This window comes from Marmota flaviventris, chromosome 5 (assembly GCF_047511675.1).
Source record: "Marmota flaviventris isolate mMarFla1 chromosome 5, mMarFla1.hap1, whole genome shotgun sequence".
Lineage (NCBI taxonomy): Eukaryota > Metazoa > Chordata > Mammalia > Rodentia > Sciuridae > Marmota > Marmota flaviventris.
The window spans coordinates 164,505,030-164,526,522 of NC_092502.1; positions in this window are offsets into that span (position 1 = coordinate 164,505,030).

Below are 21,493 nucleotides of genomic sequence, written 5' to 3' on the forward strand. Positions count from 1 at the left end.
TGGACAATGTGCACTTGTTCCTGTGTCCATGACTCCGTCACAGTGGATACTGTGCACCAAGTCCTATGTGTACAGTATTCTCAGTCATAGTGGACTGTATGTACCTGGTCTAGTGATCACAATTCTCAGGCACAGTGCACTGTAGGCACCAGCCCTGTGTGTCCAGGACTCTTAGTCACAGTGGACCATGTGCACCCAAATTTTTGTTCAGGAATCTCATCATGTTGGATATATACACCCGGGCCTGTGTGTCTGGGATTCTCAGTCACAGTGGACTGTATGCACCCAGCCCTGTGTATTCAGGACTCTCAGTCACAGTGGACCATGTGCACCCAGGGTTTTCTTCAGGAATCTCACTCATGTTGTATGTGTGCACCCAGTCCTGTGTGTCTAGGATTCTCAGTCACAGTGGACAGTGAGCACCCAGTCCTATTTGGCCAGGACTCTCAGTCAAATGGACTGTGTGCTCTCTGCCCTGTGTGTCAGGACTCTCAGACACAGTGGATAGCATGCATCCAGTTTTGTGTGTCCTGAACTATCATCACAGGATTGTGTGCACCCAGACCTGTGAGTCCAGGACTCTAAGTCAAAGTGAACAGTGTGCACTGGAAGGTTCCATTTAGCCCTGTGCCCAGGACTCTGCTGAAGTGGACAACATCCCAGTCCTGTGTCTAGGACTCTTAGTCACAGTAGACAGCATGTACCTAGCTAAATATGTCCAGGATTCTCAAAGTGGACAGACTCTAACTGGTCCTTTATTCAGGACTCTGTCTACAGTAGTCAGTGTGCATCCAGTCCTATGTAGCAAAGATTTGGTTGTAGAAAATATGCCTAGCCCTGTGTGTCCAGGGTTCTGTCACATTGGACAGTGTGCACCTGGTCCTGTGGGTCTATGACTCAGTCACAGTAGATAGTGTACACCTGGTCTCGTGTGTCCATGACTCTCAATCACAATGGATAGTGTGCACCCAGTCCTGTGTGTCTAGGACTCAGTCACAGTGGACAGTGGGCACTTGGTCCTGTGTGTCCAGTACTCCCAGTCATAGTGCACAGTGTTCTTCTGCAGTTCCAGATGTGTTCTCCTGGCACTATTTCTCCCTCATTATACCCACAGGATGTTCCCATTGGGGTGGACAGCAAAGACCATCTCCTCTGGGAGAACTATTGAGTGGCCTAATATGGAGACAGATGTGGCTGCCTAGAATCCAGGGCTGGAAGTGATGACATTGCCCACATTCTGCTTCATGGCACCTCAACTGCCTGGAATCAGGAAGGTGGGAGGGCAGCAGGCAGACACAGGCAGTGCATCAGGGAAGCCAGGAGAGAAGATTCATATTAGGTTAGGGTTGAGTTTGTATGGAGACTTGGTTTAATTTAAATTTAGTGTTTAGAGCTTACCCAGAAATGAGGCCTTCACTTTCCCCTCTTTGAAAAAACTGCTGCATCCAGCCTGAAACCACACCTCCTTTTCTGCACCAGAGCCCTGCTGCTTCCACTTTACACAGGAGGGATTAAAGTGGGTCCTGAGTCAATTGAGTGTAGAGAGGAGGAAACCATGTCCTCAGCCAGCAGAATGCACAGTAGGAGGAAGATGTGTCCTGAGTCAGCTGAGTGCAGACATAAGAAAACCTAGTCCAAAGATAGTGGGAAACCAGATCCTGTCAGGTGAATGTAGAGAGGAGGAAAATGTGTTCTGAGACAGCTGAATGTAGATTGGAAATGGATGCTCTGTCCTGATCCTAACCCCAACTTTTACCTAACACTATCCCTGTCCACTATGGGTGGCCTGAATCAGATGAGTATAGACAAGAGGAAGCCATATCCTGGGTCAGCTCAGTGTAGACGTAGGAGACTGTGTCCTGATTGTGGTGAGTGTAGACAGTAGGAAACCGTGTCCTGATTGAAGTGAGTGCAGATGGTAGGAAACTATTTTGAGTCAGTCACGCATAGATAGGAAGAAACCATTTCTTGAGTTTGCTGATTATAGGAAGGAAGAAACTACATGCTTAGATGAATATAGACAGAAGTAGAAAAGCCTGTCTTATAGTAGCTGAGTGTAGACAGTAGGACACTATGTCCTACTGCTAGTGTAAACAGGAAGGCACTGTGTCCTGAATGTGCTGAGTGTAAACAGGAGGGTACCATGTCCTGAGTCTACTGAGTGTAGACAGGATCAAGCCATGTGCTGATTCAGCTGAGTGTCGTTAGAAGGAAACTGTCCTAAGTCTACTGAGTGTAGACAGGCAGGGGACACTGTCCTGGATACATTCAGGACTCTGGCCTTGCCAGGACTTTTTAGGCTCTGTGCCCCTGAGCTCCACCAGAACTACTTAGGGGGTGTTGAGCTGGGTACTTCCACAGGGAGGCTCCCTGTGGAACCACAGAGTCTCTAAAATCCGTCCTCTTCCTGCACTACGTAGCTAACCATAGGAGGGAAAACAGTACTTCGTTGTGGCTGTTTCCATGCTACATCTGAGCTGGACTGACTTTGATGAGGCACTCTTAAGGACTGTCCTCAACATCATGAAGTGCAGAATACTGCACCTCTTCATGCATAAAGGATCTGCAAATACCCTTGGCCCATTCACACAGGCAGCTGGAGGGTGTCTTTATGGGAAAGCACTTTGAAATTTGCTGAAGTGTTTAAAGGGCTAGAGGTAATAGAGGGAAAAGTATTTAAGAAGTCTGAGGGAAAAAAAAAAACAAAAAAACATCAATCCTCTGATGACCCTCTCAGCTACCTGAGTAAAGGAGCAAGTCAGTCAAGTCCTGAAGGTGTCCCTACCAGCTGTTCTCCATACTTACCTCCAGGGAAGGAGACCTGAGTCTTGACCCCTTGGCCTGCAGGCAGGTGACTAGTGACTGGCGCACCTTGAGTTTGGGAGGGTCTCTCCAATAATGTCCCAGAATCTCCACTTGCTCCTGTTCCCACCTAGATGGAGCTTCTAGGTGTTGCTCTCCTGGGCCCACCAAGCCTCTGGGATCCTGGGGCTCTGGCCACCCCTGGGCTCCTCAAGAATTTTACCAGCACTGGGTGAGGTGGCACCCAACATCGACCTTGGCAGTCAGTGCACCTGGTTTGTCTGCATGCCAGCCCCTGAGGACTCTGGCCTGCACTACCCTGCACCAGGTCCCCTCTGATCCCCACCCTCTGGGTCACTCCTCATGCCCCCCAGCTTCCCACCAACTCCAGGCTCTTCCCGCCATCCCTCCTCTCTCCTGGGCTTTCCCAACCAGCCCCTACTTCATGTCCTCTATCACATTCTACCCTATTCCAGGCTCTCCCCAGTTCTGTTACCCACAGGATCACCAGGTCACATCCCATAGTCCCTGCTCCACAATCTTCCCATGGCCCCAGCCCTGCATCTTGGCTGTGGCCCTCCTAGTAGCCTGGGCCTCTGGGTGTCTCACCTGCCCTCTGTCCTTCTTTTGGCCCCTGATTACCTCAGCCTTCCTGCCCAACACCAGCTCTTTCCTCCCCCTTTGCCTATCCTGACCCTTTCCTTAGACACTGCAGAGGTCACTGAGCTCTCCATGCACTGGTCTTCCACTTCAGGTGTCCTGATTCAGCCTCACCCTCAGCCCTCTCCCTACATACTCAGGCCTTCTGAAACCACCTAGTTCCTTCCTGTCCTTTTTAAGCCCTAGCCCTGACTTTTGCTCTTTATGTCCATCCTCTGTGCACCTGGTTCACATTTCAGACCCTGAGATCCACTGTTTTCCACTGCTCATTTTATTCCAGGCCTTGGCTAAAAGCCGACATTCTAGAGGAATCTCCACTGACCATGCAGCTGTCATTTCTGTGACTGCGCATCTCTGAGAAGTGCACTCTGCTTGATAGCTTCACTCAGACCCAGAAAGCTCTGGAGCTATCTGAACAGGTCCCTGTGAACCCCAATGTAGCAAGAGCCCACCCTTGATAATCTATCATCTGACACTAATCATGTTCCTCACCCTCCACCCTCCCCAGCTGATATCTGATCACCTGATACCTTATCATATTGTTTTCCCTACCCAGGTGATGTGTGACCACCCCAATACCTGGCCAGACTCTTCACCCTCCCCAGGGGAAGTATAATCACCCTGATGTTTGACAAAAAAACTTCTCACCCTCCCCAGGGGAGGTACCATCAATCATCCCAATATCTGACCAAACTCTTACCCAGGTGAGTCCAATCACCACAATATCAGACCAGACTCCTCATCCTTCCTAGGGGAATTCTAATTCTTATATCTGACCCAACTCGATACCCCCAGATGATCTCCAGTCACCCCAATATCTGACCAGACTCCTGACCCTCCTCAGGTGATGTCCATTTGCTCTAATGTTTGACCAGATTCCTGATCCCCCTCCGGGGAAGTCCAATCACCCCCATATCTGACCAGATACCTCACCCCACTTGAAGTCCAATCACCCCAATATCTCACCAGAACCCTTACCCTCTCGGATGATGTCCATCATCATGATGTCTGAGAATACTTCTTACCATCCCCATTGACATCCAGTCAATCATCCCAGTATCTGATTGGACTCCTCACACTTCCCAGGGAAAGTTTAATCACCCTGATATCTGATCAGACTTCTCATTCTCCTCGGGGGATTTCCAGTCATCTCAATATCTGACCAGACTCTTCTCCCTCCACAGGTGAAGTCCAATCACCCTGATATCTGACCAGACTCCTCTTCCTCCCCAGAGGAAATCAGTCAACTCAATATCAGTTCAGACACCTTACTCTTCCCAGGGGAATTCAAATCTGACCAGACTCCTCAGCCACCCAATGGGAAGTCTAAATACCCCAATATCTGACCAGACTATTCACCCAGGTGATGTCCAATCACCCCAGTACCTGATCAGAATCCCAACCCTTCTCAGGTGAGGTCCAATTACTCTGATATCTGAGCAGACACCAGTGGTGCCAGTCCTGTGTGCACACTGGATGTGGTGAGAGTAACAGCCCAGTTGTCCAGGGTGCTGGCTGATGGCAAGCTTAACTGGAATCACTGAGCCAGTGCAATGAGGTGCCTCATTCAACAACAATGTGGGCCTGTGTCCCCCATTGTCCACACTGAAGACCTCCATCCTCCGCTCCTTAGCCCCTGAACTCCAGTCTGCAATCTTTTTTACCCCCATAACCCAGCTTCCCCTCTGCAACCCTGGTTTGTAGGTTTCCTTGGAACTTAGCCTCCAGGCAGATAAAAGGCAAGATCCCTGAGGGTTTGGATCTGCCTTCTTTATCTCCAGGACCACAGGTGTCACTGGAGCACGAATAACCCTGACCTGTAGCTTGTGTCCTGCCTTGAAGCTCTCACTCTAGAAAGCTTGATGTCCTTGGGCTAGGAGGGTGGCATGGGCCATGGGTCATCCCACCAGGCCACAACAGACCCCTTGAGACAGCATAACCCCTGGTACCACGTCAGCACCTGGGGGCCCACGGTGTGACCAAGCCTAGTAGGCTGCCTCTCAGTCACAACTGGTGTCTCTGTACTGGGTGCAGTTTTTCTCAGTGCCTGCCAGGAGGGCCCAGGAGCAGCTGGGCGGATGGTTGGGCCAGAGCTGCTGGGGCTGCAGACCCTCTGCTGGGAGGGCTGAAAAGGCAGAATGCTAGACTACACTACCCAGAATCCTTGGCGGCCTGAATCTTCCAGAGGTCATATGGTGGGGCCTGCACGGGCAGAACACTATACAGAATCCCTGGGGATGCCCAGGTGAATGTGCTGCTGTGGCGCCTAGAGGCCTCTGTGGTGAGGACTCCATTGGTAGAGCACTGGGGCATACTACCCGGCTTCCTTAGGGGTGCACAGCTCCTAGGAGCCTTTGGGGTGAGGGTGGAAGGAGGTATTGGTGGGCAGAACAGACTACACTCTCCACATCCCCTGGGGGAGGGGCGGGCAGGGTCCAGGTGGATGTGAGGACTGCATTGGTAGAACACCAGAAAACAGTACCCAGAATCAGCAGGGGGTAGCAGCTTCCAGAGGCCATCATGGTGAGGACGGCATGGACACTGGACTACCACTGCTACTGTCCTGAGTCTTTGGAGGTGCCTGGACCAGTGTGCCCCTGTGGCTCCTAGAGGCCTCTGTGGTGGGGCTACATTGGGAGAGGACTGACACACACTGCCTAGCTTTCTTAGGGGTGCACAGTTTCTAGGAACCTGTGGGGTGAGGGAGGTATTGGTGGCAGAACAGACCACACTCCCCATATCCCTTGAGGGTGGGCAGGGTCCAGGTGAATGTGAGGGCTGCATTGGTAGGATATCAAATTACATACCCAGAATCCCCGGGAGACAGTACTTGGCAAAGTAACTGTCTCAAAGACTATACTTCCCAGAGGGTTCTGGGCAACTTCGATTCCCCACCCCAGACCTAGAGCACACAGATGGCAAGGCCGTTGCACCTGATGTGGTCCCGCTGCCTTCCTGTTCCATGAGCTGCATGTGCTTGGAGGGGCTGAGTGCAGACGATGGAGCTTAGGGAGGTGGTCTCCTTGACTCATTTTTCTCCTCTTCTGAATGTCCACTTGTAGTGCCGTCACAGATAAATACAACAAGACATCAGGTAAAGCCGTGGAAACAGATTTTATTAGGTAATAATCATGGTAGAGGAAAGACCTGAGCTTTATGATCTGTGCAGAGGAAATTTGGGTATTTTAAAAGGGAAAGAAGGGATAGGGAAGAGTATGAGCTTGGGAGTCAGTGAAGTAAAAAATAGAGTTGGTCATTGTAAATGCAATTAGGCCAGCTGTGTTGGTGGCAGTGGTCTAAGAATTCTGTCTTTCCACAGAGATGGGAGAGAGGCCTTCTCCTGCTAGATGATTACATTTCAAGGGAATGGCTCTCAGGTTCTGAGAGAGTCCCTTCTGAGTTGCAAGAGACGTATGTTGTCAATTGTAAGTCATTTCTATTAAATGATTGAAGAAAGGGAGGTTGAGGGCCTGTCATCGGGTGTTGGTTGGGACATAGTAAGTTTTCCTGGAAGCCTGGAGCTTTCCTCAGACAGTTGTTTTAATGGAGGTGATGGAGATGGTGGAGGTTGGGGTTTTGCACATAAGGCACAAAATATACTGAGACCCTGAGCTCAGGGGATTTGCTCCCAGCAGGGTGTGTGGACTTGGGGAACAGCCAGATGCCTACCTTCCTCAGGAAGACTGGGCTCATGCATCCCCAACCAGGAAGGGCCCCCCGACTCAAGACGGCAGAAGCAGTGGCTGCTCTGCCCTGGGCTGCTATAGGGAGTGCAGTGATCTCAGTGATCCCCGGAAACATGCAGATTCCTGGGTCATATTTGGCCTGTGGCATTTTCTGCAGCCAGAGGGCCGGGAGTCCCAGCAAGGAGATGTCCGTAAGGGAAACACAGTTGGAGTCATGGGCTGTGGGAGGGCATTTTCTTCCTCCTATGCTGAACAGTCAGTGTGCTAGTTCTGAAAGTCAAAATCCTCACTCAGCAAGCTGCATCAAGCCCATTTGGGGAAAATAGACTGAAGTTCCTGGAGCTGACACTTGACTGGGACTGGGCCTTCTGAGGAGGGGTGCCTATGCGACTATCAGAGGCCCTGCATGGAAGCAGGGTGTCCCTCTTCAGCCCTGTGGGGAGAGAGACCCACCTTTAGTGTCCTGACAACTAGTCCCTCCCTTCCCCTCTCCCCTTTCTGGGTTTGTCCAGGCTTCCTGAGAGGAGGGGTTTGTCCCCCAGCCAAATTACTCTCACTCCCTTAAAGGGCCAGCATGGGCCCAGTGGACACAGGTGAGATGGCTTGACCAAGTGGAACATCCTCTCCTGTGTCTTCCCGAGGGACACTCCCTGCTGATATTAACAGGGACATCTTGGCTGGATGGCTGATAGGGGGACTAGATGAGATATGAGGGGTGGTTTGTGCAGCCCTGGGCTTTCTGGACTTTGGGAACTTAAAAAGTAAAGATCAAACATTCAAGCTCAGCACCATCCTTTCAGATCTTGGCATGGGATGGTGGGCTCTATTTCAGCTTAAATGAACAAGTTTGTGTTGTAGAAAATAACCAGAACAGTGAATTCCAGAGGTTATGCCTCAGGACTAGGCAGTGGCCCAACTCTCTCTGCAACACCAAACACATAGAATCCAAATTCAGGAGGCAGTTGCTGTCTGTGGAGAGAGACAAAAAAGGTGCAGTACAAGGTCCTCCAAGCTGATCAGACATGGATCTTAGGAGCTGCCTCCAGGTTCTCCCTGGCATGTGTGGCCCTGTTGGGCTCCTGAAGTTGCCTCTAGTCTGGCTGTCCTTCCCCAGGAAGTTCCTGTGGGCAAAGATTCAGACCTGGGTCTTTGTCCCTGCATTCTCCTGAGTTTATCATCTGCATCTACAGTGTTTCCATACCCTTTACCCTACTGTGGGCACAGTGATAAAGGGAAGCTAGGTGGCCCAGGAGTGGACTAGAGCAGAGGCCTGGGGGGAGTGCAGAGACCCCAGGGCCTCCATGGCATGAATGTTTTGCAGATCTGTTATTCACTTCACTACAGAAGCACTTTCTGATTCCTTAAGTACTTGGCCATTGTGAGCAGAACTGCTGTGCGTGAACGCATGCTGCATTTACACATACATTTTCAGACCTATGTTTTTGAGGCAGTTGAGTCAACTGTTAGGATCATGAACGTTGAGTCCTATGGTGAGACCACATTTAACTCTGGAAAACTGCCAAGCTCTTTTTTTAAAGTGGTGAACTACTGTGCCCTCCAGCAACAATACCTGTGAACTCCTATTTTTCACACAATCAATATTCATCATAAAGATTTTGTCCATTGATAGGCACTTGGTGTCATCTCGGTGTCTTAGTTACATTGTCTTCATGACAAGTGGTGCTTGCATCATTTCCTAGGCTGCTTTGCCATCTGTATATCTTCTCTGGTGAGATGTCCCCCAAGATCTTCACCCATTTTTAATTGGTGTGTTTGTTTTCTTATTATTAATGTTCCTACTCTATTTCAGATACAAATATTTCTCCCAACGTATGGCTTGTCTTTTTCTTTCCTAAGTATAACTTTTTCACAGAGTAAACATCTTATAAGGTTCACATTATCAATTTTCTTTCTGGATTTGTTTTAGAATTATACTTTAAAATTAATCACGAAACGTGGTCAGGCATGTTTTCTTCTAGAATTTTTACAGTTTCACACTTAAAATATGAGTCTATGGACTGCTGAAGGTTTGTTTGTAATCTATAGCTCCCCCTTGTCCATTTCCTCATATTGTTTCCAGTTGTCTCATCACCATCTGTGGAGCAGAAATTCCTTTCTCCATCAAAAACCTTTGTCCCTTTAACAAAATACAACAAATATATTTACACCTGATGTTTGAATTTTGATACATCACCTTTTCAACATTTTCCAGGTAGTTTAACACTGTGTGGAAAATGAGTCTATTGAACATGAGTGCATTTGTGCTCTCCATTAATGTCCATTCATCTCTGTCTATTCCTTCACAGCAAAACATTTTCTTCAGTGATTCAGTGGTAGAGCCTTTGCCTGGCACATGTGAGACACTGGGTTCTATCCTCAGCACCACATAAAAATAACAAAAAAAGTATTGTGTCCATCTACAACTAAAAAATATTTTTTAAATACATATTTAAGGACTTCAATTTGGGGGTTAAATGGTAATTCTTTAAATTTTTCAAAGCTGAATTTTTCCTACGTATTATTGCTGATACATAGGAAAGCAAAGAATCTATTGGCATCATACTTTGTTTCTTGCTATCTCCATCCATTTTGATCAAGGCATGGGATTGTGGGCTGTATTTTTGCTTCATTTCTAAAATCATGACCTAGAATATCAGAACAATGCCTTCCAGAGCTTCGCTAGGACTGCCACAAGGGGGCAGGGTCACCACTGAACTGTGAATGGTATCATGCACTGCCCAAGGTGGTGAGCAGGGAGCAACTGGAGCTGCTTTCCTGGCCCCCTAAAAGCTCCCTCTTGCCAGGATTGTGGATAACGTAGACCCATGGTTTTCCTGCTCATGGTAGGGGACCCAGGAGCTTCCATCCCCTTTAGTATTGTCAGTAATGCAGTCCCTAACTAACCCAAAGATTAGTTCAAAGGCTAGGGTTAAGGTTAGCAATTTGCCTGCTGTCTTCTGGGAATCCTAGCAGTTTCTGCCACTTAGAATTATGGGTAATGTAGTCCTACATTTTGCCTGCTCACCAAAGGGGAACCCTGGGGATGCTTCTTGGCATCATGGGTAAGAGTTCTGAGTATGGGCTGCTCACCTTTTCTAAGAGTCCCATGGAAGCTGAAGGTCATATGCTCACTCTGATAACCTGAGAATTCTCAGCCGTGTTAGGGTTAGGGTTAATATTAGGGTAGGGTTAACATTTTGCCAGCTGTCTGTTGGGGATCCTGGCTGCTTCTGCCAATTAAGTTTCTGCGTAATGTAGTTCTGAGTTTTGCCCACTAACCCTCTGCCAGGAGTCCCATGGAGGTTGAAAGCCCCATGCTTACCCTGATATTCTGAGGATTTTGAGTAGTGTTAGAGTCAGGGCAAAAATTATGGTAGGTTTAGCATTTGGCAAATTGTCGGCTGGGATCCTGTGTACTTCTGCCACTTAGGATTGTGGGTAATATAGTCTTGTGATTACCCAACTCATTGTGGGTGATCCTAGGAGATTCTTTCCCCTTGGGAATGTGTACAGTGTTGTCCTGCATTTTGACTGCTCACTGCTCAGGGAGTGGGAAGCTCTGATGACTTCTATCAGTTAGCATCTTGGGGAATGTAGTTCTGAGTTTTGCCTTCTCACCTCTGTCAGGAGTCCCATAGAAGCTGAAAGCCATATACCCTGGTGACCTGAGGATTTTGAGTAGTGTTAGAGTCAGGATTAGGGCTATGGTAGGTTTAGTGTTTGTTTGTTTTGGTACTAGGGATTGAACCCATGGATGCTTAAGCACTGAGCTACATCTCCAACATTTTTATTTTAAGACAGGGTCTTGTTAAGTTGCTTAGGGACTTGCTAAGTTGCTAAGGCCAGCTTTGAACTTGTGATCCTCCAACCTCAACCTCCCAAGCCACTGGGAGTAAAGGTGTGCACCAACATTTAGCCTTTTGCTGATTATCTGCTAGGGTTCCTGGTGGTTTCTGCCACTTACTGTGGGTAATGTAGACCTATAATTAGCCCACTCACTGTGGGTATTCCTAGGAGATTCTTTCCCTTTGGGAATGTGGGTAATGTAGTCCTGCATTTCACCCATTCACTGCAAGGGAGGGCCCTGGTAACTTCTGCCCCTTGGCATCATGGTTAACATAGTTCTGAGTTTTGTCCACACATCTTTCTAATAGTCACATGGCACTGAAGGTCTCATGCTTGACTTGGTACCCTGAGGATTCTGAGCAGTTAGGGTTAGGGCTAGGATTAGTGCAAGGGCTGGGGTTTGGGTTAATATTTGCCCTTTACTGACTTCTACATAGGATCCTGGCAGCCTCTGCCACTTCAGGTTGTGGGTAGTATAGTCTGTGATGTGCCTGCTTATTGGGGGGGGATCCTTGGAGCACTGGGTTCTCCCTAGCATTGTGGTGCAAGGAGAGTGAAGGTGAAGAGGGACTGAGGGAAGCTGGGGGCAGGTGCCCACTGTGCCGCTAGGAGAGATTGAGGGTGACACTGAGGTACAGGAAAAGTTGCCTTGGGGCAAGCTCAGTTCAAGTGGTCAAGGGAGGACAGAAGAGTGACACAGGGTGACAGAAGGGAGATCACTGACTTGAGGAGAAGCAGAGTCCTGGAGGCTCTTACCATGTAGTGAAAGAGGGGTGATGGGGCCAGCTGCACCTCAGCTGAGCTCTGCACAGGGAACAACTGACCAAGGACCCTGTTTCCCACTGAAGGAGATTGGGGTGGATGAGATGAAGCCTCATTTTTGCAGGATCAGAACAAGACAAGGATGTCTGCTGTTACCCTCAGATTTGGTCTTTGTCCCCAAACCCACCAATTGCTGAGTCATTAGAGTCAACCATACCTTTCCCACTCAACCACAACCACTAATGCCAGATGACCCCAAGTCATATTCTACAGAGCCAAAATCCCCAGGCCTATAGCATTTTCAACACAGATCTCCTGGAAAAGACTCAATTTCAAGGACACTGGCTGCGAGGTGCTGTCATTCCCTCAGAAGTGGGGCCATCTCTGCTGCTCAGTTCCCCTCCTTCCTTAGTTGGCAACCATTGTGTAGAGAGGGAGTCTGAGGCACAGGGGTGATGAACTTGGCTCAGGTGGCCCATGCTGGCTGGGCTGGATGCTGCGTCTGCCTCCCTATTGAGGCCATGATGTGCCACATGTGGACTGTGCTCCCTTCTTTCCAGTGGGTTGTGGAATTTCTTTGCTTACAGGATTTACCCCCCATTGTAGCAGCAATCACCAGAGTGTGTCTGGAGGAGGGTCCAGCCCCAAGTAATGAGCTGGCAGAGGTGGGCAGCTTCCTGGTGACAGAGCTCCTGCCACAGCCTTCTGATTTATGCTCCCCAGAGGTAGGCCTCAAGAACCACAGGCCTAGACAAGCATTTCTGCAGGGCATGAGGTTGGATATTGACCAATTTATAGACTTGCCATCTCAAAATATGCCTATGACGTCTTCCTCAAGGATCTCTGAAAACTCTAATAGTCCCTCTAGTCTACATTTTTCAAAAATAGCAGTTTTGCTTTCAAATGAAAGAACACCCCAAACGTCAGAGCAGATGTGGGCATCCCATCTTTCAGATAGTGTGCAGGGCTTATTCCCTCCTGAGATCATCCTAGCCCCAAAAGCCTCTTCCTGGCATTTAATTCTCAGATAAATTTTGCTGCATTTCTGAGCAGCATCAAGATCCTGATTTTATATTCCAAATTTTAGTTCTGAACATGCTTTGGAGGGTCTTGAACAGCCTAGGTGAGAATCTGCTGTTGATGACATCAAAACTATGGAGTGTTGGAGATGTAGCAGAGAAGACCAAGGTCTCTGGGTGGAAAACAGTGTGATGGTATCATCCTGGGTCCTCTTTAGAGAGATAGACCAAGAATTCAAAGATGTGGGAAAAGCTAGGAGACCACAGAAACAGGGTGGACACTGTGGTGGGATGTCTGGGGTCCTCTGTGGAGAGATTATGATCAAGGCCTACAAGCTGGAGAAACAGGCTGGGGGTTGCAGAGACAGGAGGTGGGGTGGAGAAATGTTATGTGGGGATCTGGGGTTCTCTGGTGCAGAGAGGATCACCACCACACTTGTCCTAGCTCCATTAGGTGTCACCAGGACTAGGTCCCTGGGATAAAGGGGCCTCCCTAATCCTGGAGCTGAAGATCTGGGGACCCAAGGCAGGTGCTCAGTGAGGATAGAATTAGGGAACATGTGAGGAAGGAGCAGCAGCCCCCACATCACATGCTCTGCTTTCGGAGACCGTCTGGTTATTAGAACACACATGAACTCACTGTTGCCAAGGTGGAACAGATGCCTCAGAGCCACCTGGGTCTCTGTGGGTGGATGAGAGTTGTTCACCTGTCCTTCGGTGGATCACATTTGCATGTTGGTGGTTAGGGCATTTCAAAGAAGGCTGCTGTGAACATTCCTGTGCATGTGTGCTCTGCAAACTCACCTTCACTTTCTCTGGTGCACATGAGGAGTGCAATGGCTGGCAACATGGAGGCATGTGTTGACATGTTTAGGAATCACTGACTCTTATCCTGGGTGACTGTGTCTGCCCATTCTCTGCTCTCCCTCCTCCTGCTCCCTAACTTGGTCCTAGTGGCCTCCTGTCTCCTTTATACAGCAGGCCCATCCTTCACCATCTCCTCCTTCACATGAGCGCACTGGATCCAGCTCCATGAAGTTGCTCTGACACTCTGTTAATTGCCCCATGAGTCATGAAACAACCCTACTCACAGTGTGTCACATTTCCCTCTTAACACACACCCTTTACAGGGTTGAGTACTGACAGAAGAGAGTGTTCAGGGTCAGCATTGAGCACCTAGGATGACTCCTAAGGTGGAGACATTTGGGGTGATCTTGTCAGGGAGACAGAGCCCATCCTGATGTGCAGAGAGGAGAACTGCAATATCCTGTCACCTAGTGCCCCTTGAGCTAGAGCCCATCTCAACACTGTCTTTCTGCCAGGACCCCAGAGCAGCTGCCAGCACCATCTGCCATCCCAGGCCCCATGTCTGCCATGGAGCTGAGCCAACTCCTGCTCTCCAGCAAGGTGAGGCCTTCCTATGAGCACCACATGTTTCCCTCTTCCTGCCTGATTTAGAGCTCAAGGCTGAGGAGGGCTCAGCCAGTGTTGTTGATATGAATAGATGAGGTCAACAAGGATCAGAGACAACTCACAGCTGGATGTTAGTGGACTGAGTGAGGGTGAGGTTGTTGCAGGGCAGTGTCCCCTCTAGAGTCCAGAGTATGGCCTGCACAGGGCCAGGAGGTGCCATGGGGAAGACAGGCCTTGGAACCTGGCAGAGGTGCCTCTGCATGTAATGCTGTGTTGGCTTTATGGGCACATTGGCCTGAGAGCCGGGCCTCTAGTGATGCCTTCTGGGGAGGCAGGAGGCTGCTTGAACTTTTAGGGGCATCTGGGCAGAAATGTACCTTGGAAGCTAGGCCACCACCCCATGAGGAACGGGTACATATTGTCACCTTTCAACACAAGTTATAGAGCTTCATTTTGAATAAAAAAACAGAGGTCCCCAGAATTTTCTTAAGGTTTCTGCTAAGATGAAACCACTGCCATCCTTCAGTAGCATAGTTGGCAGCTTCCTGTTTTAGAGGGAGCATTTGAGAAATATTCAGGACTTGAAGGTGGGTCTTTTCAGCTCAGCATCCACAGATCAGAATTGAGCTCCCTGTGTCCTCTGTGCAGTGAAGTCTTCCCTAGAGAGGGGAGTGTTCCACCTTCCCACCACCTGTGCACAAGGTCACACTCCTGCACCCCATTAGCCTTCTGAGTGGGGTGTGGGCTGCATTCTGACATGCTTGTGTCCGTGAGGCATTTCCCTTGAGTATTAAGAAGGAAACGTGGCTGAGGAAGGCCCAGGAAGGGTAGACAAGGGTGGATTTCCCATCAAATTGTAATTCATTGTGTTTGTGAAGAGGGTTGCGGCCCCCATCCTGTTCTACCCTCACTCCCTTAAAGGGCCAGCTGCCAGTGGACACAGGTGAGACACCATGACCATGTGGAGCATCCTCTTCTGTGCCTTCCTGAGGCACCTTTCCTGCTGAGATTAAAAGGGACACCTTGGCTCTTCCAAACTGTGGATGGCTATGGAAGAAGCTGGAGGAGGTATGAGAGGTGGTTTGTCCAGCCCTGGGCTTTCTGGACTCTGGGACTTTGGGGATTGAGTTTCTAACACATGAAATGTGGAATGCAAACATTGAAACTATAGCACCATCTTTTCAGATCAAGGCATGGAATAGTGGGCTCCATTTCAGCTTAAATGTACGAACTTATATTGTACATTTATAAACAGAACACTAAATTTCAGAGGTTTTACATCATGGCTAGGCAGTGGCATAGCTCTCTTTGCAACACCAAAGAGGCTAATTAAAAGAATCTAAGCTCAGGGCTGGGAATATAGCTCAGTTGGTTGAGTGCTTACCTTGCATGCACAGGCCCTGGGATTGAACCAAATGCCAAAAAAATAAATAAAATGCAAAATAGGGCTGGGGATGTGGCTCAGTGGTCAAGTATCCCTGAGTTCAATCCCCAGTACCCCCCGCAAAAAAGTTTTTAAAAAGAATCCAAGCTCAGAATACAGTTGAATTGCAACCTGTGGAAAGAGATGAAATTAAAATTTGGGATAGGGGTATGAAGCTGCAGCATAAAGTGCTCCAAGATACTCAGAGGCAGGAGCCCTAATGACAGCCACCTCCAGGCTTCCCCTGGCCAATGTGGCCCAGTGGGGCTCCTGGAGTTGTATCCATGTCTGGGTCCTTTCCAGGTGTTCTCTGGGCAAAGATGCAGACTTGGGTTGTTGTGCCTGCATTTTCCTGAGATAATGAATGCATGTACAACTTTTTTTTCAGATCTCTTTCCATAGGCAGCAACTGCATCCTGAGGCTGTTTATCAATGGCATCTACAGGTGTTTCCATACAGAGCCCACTACAAAGCCCCAGTGTAGGGCTTAAGGGTAAGGGCAGGCCAGGTGGAGCAGGGCAGGGACCTGGGGAAGCTCAGAGACCCCAGGGCCTCTGTGGCACAAATGCACTGCAGTTCTGTCAATGAGGCACATCCTGATTCCTTAATTCATTTGGCCATTCTGCATAGAACTTATTGTGTAACCGTATGCTGTGTTTAGACATGTTTTCAAGACGTATTTTCTAAGCAGTTGTCTAAATTATTAGGTTCATATTGAATCATATGGTTTGCTCATGTATAACTCTGAAAAAAAATTAAACTTTTAAAAGTGATGAACTATGTATTCCACTAGTAATAAATGAGAGTTCTGGTTCTACATCTTCCAATGGATACTGCATCAAAGAAGGTTGTAGCCATTTAATACACATGTAGTGCCAACACGGCAGTGTAGGTCATTTCCCCTCATGTCAGGGGATGCTGAGAAGGATTTCTATGATTCTTTGTCATTTTTATGTCTTCTTTGGTGAGTTGTCAGTTCAGATCTCCACCTGTTTTTAATTGGATTGTTGTTACCATATTTAGGATACAAGTCCACTTTAGATATGTATTTTCCAAATATTTTCACCCATCTGTGGCTTACTTTTTACTCCCTTAATATAAATTTTTCAGAGTAGACGTTTTCATTTAAAACTTTTTTTTTTTTTGGTACTGAGCATAGAACCCAGGGGTATTCTACCACTGAGCTATATTCCCAACCCTTCTTAATTTTATTTTATTTTTTACTTTGAGACAGGGTCTTGCTTAGTTGCCTTAGGCTACCTAATAGCTGGGCTGCCCAATGACAATTTCAATTTTAATTAAGTCCACATTATCAATTATTTCTTTCATGGATTTGTTTTGGAGCTTATTTTAAAAACTCAAGATGAAAGATGGTCATAAGTATTTTCTACTACAATTTTTATAGTTTCACATTTTCAATGTAAGCCATGGACTGTTTAGAGTGAGTTTTGTGAATCTGATAAAGGTTTCCCTGTCCATTTCTCCTATAAGCTTTCCAAACACTTCATCACCCTCTGTGCAGCAGATGCATTTTTCTTCATTGAAGATCTTTTTCCTTTGACAAAATCAGCTGCCTGTAGGTAGTGGGTGTCTTTTGGGCTCTCCACCTATCTCCATTTATCTACCTGTGTATTCCTTCACAACATCACATTTCCTCAGCTTTCTGTCAGGTGTTGTGATACAGATGTGTGAGTTATTTGTTCTCCTATGGCCTGTGTCATCTATTATAGATTCAGAAACAGTTTACTGGAAGTTTGAGTGTGATTGCACTGAATCTGCAGATGAGGTGTGAGAGAATTTCATCTTGACTACATAGAGACCTGAACAAGAAATATCTCTATTTATTTATATTTTGTTTGATTTCTTTCAATTTTTCAAGGTTTTCTGAAAGCACAGTTGTAATTTAAAACTTATATTTTAAGTTTTCAATTTTTGGGGTGCTATTGTAAATGGAATTGTTTAATTTTTTTATTATTCTAGATCTTAATACCCAATTTTCCTATACAGTTTTGCTAATTTATAAGAAATCAATTGACTTTTGCCCATTGACCGTATATTTTGCCTTTTGCTATGTTTATCCTGTAGGAGCAAACATGGAATGGTGGATTCTATTGCCGTTTGATTTCCAAAGTTATGGCCTGGTAAAATCAGAACCATGCATTTCAGAGCGTCACCAGGACTGCCACAAGGGGGCGCAGGGCCAATGCTGAACAGCGAGCACTGAGCATCCTCAACTGTCCACGGTGGCCAGCAGGGGGTGCTCAGAGTGACTTTTTCTGATCCCCTTGTATCATCCGTCTGCCAGGGATGGGTGTCCTGTGCCCACAGCAAACTTTATTCTCAGGATTCACTTGGGGAAATTCCATGGCTGGGGATACCTGGGGTCTATGTCCACAGTGAGGTAAACCTAACCTTCAAGACCTACCACAACCCTCACCCTTGTGGTCCACCAGGGGAGACCATGGCTGTGGACACCTTGGGACTATGACTGTGGTGACAAAGCTTCCTTATTCTTGGGACCCACACAGGGAGATGCTGTGGCTGAGGACACCTGGTGGCTATGTTCACAGTGAGGTCACTCAAACCTAAACTTGGAACCTCACCCAGGAAAAGGCCATGGGTGCAGGCTGCAGGCACCTTGGAGCAATGACTGTTAGGGCATAATCTCCTTGTACCCTCACAGGGAGATGCCTTGGCTGGGTCACCTAGGGACCATGTGTACCAGGAGATTTCTTCCCCCTTGGCCTCTACACATGGATGCCACTGTGGTTTTGGAATAACTGAAGTCTACTGAGGAAAAGGTGGGGAAGACTGAGGAAAAGCCTCTTGCCCACTCTCCCATGTGCTGAGGAAGAAGCTCTGCTGTGTTTTACTCTTGTAGGTCATATTTTAGTGGGACTTAATTTTATGAAAGTATCCCTTGTGAGGCTTTGGCTACTCATTGTCATAGTATTCTAAAGTACATTTTATGGGAGAAATCCCAGGACACTGAAAGGAGAAACTGAGACATGAACTCAGGGTAGTGCAGGGGAGGACTGAGGTTCCCAGCATGTGGCACCTCACTAGTGTCTGAGAAGAATGGCTAAAGTTGCCTCGTTGTTTATATTTATTTTTATATAACTTTTTTTTAGTGTTACAGTACTTGAAAAATGTTGAGAAGTTGATGAATCAGTGTGATAATAATATTATGGCTGTACTGAAGAGATAGTCCTACCATGTGACTATGAGTTTTGTAGACAATACCAGGGCTTTCTGGATAAGTCTGCACACAGTTGAGTGGCCTGCCTGAAATTCCCAGAAGCCACTGTGGTGATAACTGAGCCAGACTACACTGCCCAGAATCCCTGGGGTGCCTGGGCAAACATTGCTACAGCCCCCACAGTCCTTTGTGGAGAGGGCTGGTCAGGCAATCACTGAGATATGCTACCCAGATTCCTTGGGATACCAGGGCAAGCACATGGCCCAAAGCTTCCAAAGGCCTCCATGGTGGGGGCTGAACAGCAGAATACCAGACTGTAGTGGCACAATCCTCAGGGTTCTCTGGGTAGCCATGTGACGTGCAACTACCAGCCTCTGGGGTGAGAGATGCATGGGCAGAACAGTTGACTACACTAACCCTGAACATCAGTTGCCTGCAGCTCCAAGAGGTCTCTGCAATGAGGACTGGGCTTCCCTGCCTAGAGTTCCCAAGCTTCCCCATGTGAATGTGCAGCCTGGAGCTCACATGGCCCTCTATGACGAGGGCTGTACAGGCAGAATTCTGCACTGCACTCCTCAGAATACCTGGGGATGCCTGGGGGAAATGTGCACCTCTGATAGTCCTCTGTGGTGATTGCTGCATGGGTAGGTCACTGAACCATACTAGTGAGAATCTTCAGGGTGCCTGGGCAAGAATGCAGCCTGCAGCTTACATAGACATCTGACAGGTGTGCATTGGAAAAACACTGGACTACATTACCCACAGTACTGATGGGCTGCAGAAGCTCACATGAGAGCTCCGCACTGTGAGCTAACATAATTTGGGACTACATCACCCACAATCCTAAGGGGAAAGAAGGTCTAAGGGTCCACAGAGAACTAGCAAAACATTGGACTACATTACCCACAAGCCTCAGGGGGTGGAATGGGCGGCTCATAGGAATTCCTTCACCATGAGCTGTAATGTGTACATCACCCAAAATCCTGGGGGTGGGGTGCACTGGAAATCACAGGACTCCCCTGCCTTCTGTGAGCTGGTAGAACACGGGACTAAGTTATGGGCTAGGGCTGTGGCTCAGCAGTAGCACACTTACCTGGAATGTGTGAGGCACTGGCTTCAATTTTCAGCACCACATATAAATAAATAATTTTAAAAATAAAGGTCTATCAAGAACTCAGAAAAAAATAAATTATTCACAATCTTGAGGTGCCAGAGGCTCCTAGATTCCTCCTCAGAGAGCCAGCAAAATGTTGGACCACATTGCTCTCAGCCCTCAGGGTCAGAAGCTCTCAAGAGCCCCCTTTATCTCCCATCCCCACTCTATGAGTGGGCAAAATGATGGATTACATTATCTATAATACAAGGAAGGGGAGGTGGGAGCACAGCATCAGTCTCTCTGAGACAGAAAATACCAGGGACTTAATTTCCCACAATCCTAATGGGGCAGAGGTCCCCTGGGTTCTCCACAGAGAACCAGAAAAATACTGGGCTACATTACCCACAATCCACGGAGTTGGGGGGGTAGCTCACAGGAGCACTGCCCCCAGTAAACTGACAAAATGCCTGACTACATTACCAATAGCTCTCAGGGTCAGGAGCTTGCAGAATTCGTTCCACCACTTCCCGTGAGTAGGCAAAATTCTGAAATAAATTACCTACAACCCTAAAGAAGTTGAAGCTTCAGGAACCCCCATGAAGAGCTAGCAAACTACTGAACTACTTTACAACTGTCAAGATTAGAGCTAGGGTTCTGGTTTGGCTGGCTCTCCTTGGGGATCATGGGCATTTCCTCGCCCTAAGGATTATGGGTGATGTAGTCCTAGATCTTACCTGCACACCTCTGCCAGGAAACCCATGGAAGCTGAATGCCACATGCTTGCCCTTATACCCTAAGGATTTTGAATAATTTAAGGGTAAGGGGTACACTAGGCAAAAATTAGCTACAGGGCTAGGATTAGTGAGATTTAGGAAACCAAGGGATAGTTGAAGTTTTGCCACTAAGGACCACTGGTAGTAGTACTGTCCTGGATTTAACCACTGATGCCAGAGATTCACACCGCGTAGGATTATGGGAAATGGAGGATCAACATTTCCCACTCACAGCGTGGTATTCTGGAAGCCACTCCCCAAAGTATTGTGGGTGAAGTATTCATGGGACCCACCTTACAGAATTCTGAGAAATTCCTTCCCAACACCTTAATTGGATTATGGGCAATTAAAACCCACGTTTTATATGAACTATGGAGAATTGTGGGAGATTCCACTCCTATTAGAATTGTGGATAATATAATTCCGTGTCTTGTACAGCTCCATTCAATTGATCCTGGGAACTCCTTCCCCTTAAAATTAGAATAATATAGTCCCAATGTTACCATGTAAGGGTCCCGCGAAACGTCGGAGAAAGAGACCACCAAGTGACCACTCATGCAATTGGCAGAAGGGGGATTTATTGAACCAGCATGCTGGGGATCTGTGCCCACTCAAGAAGGGAAAGCAGCCCAGAGCCCCGAGCAGGGGCTGAGCACTGCTTAAGTACACTTTTTGGGGAGGGCGGAGGGCTTTGTATACATCAGAACAAATCATCATGAGGCGCGGGAAAATTGAATAACAACTCCTAAACATGATTGGTTCATTCATTGGCGGGAACATGTCAGGCTGGAGTGATAGGTCATTCCTAAGGAGA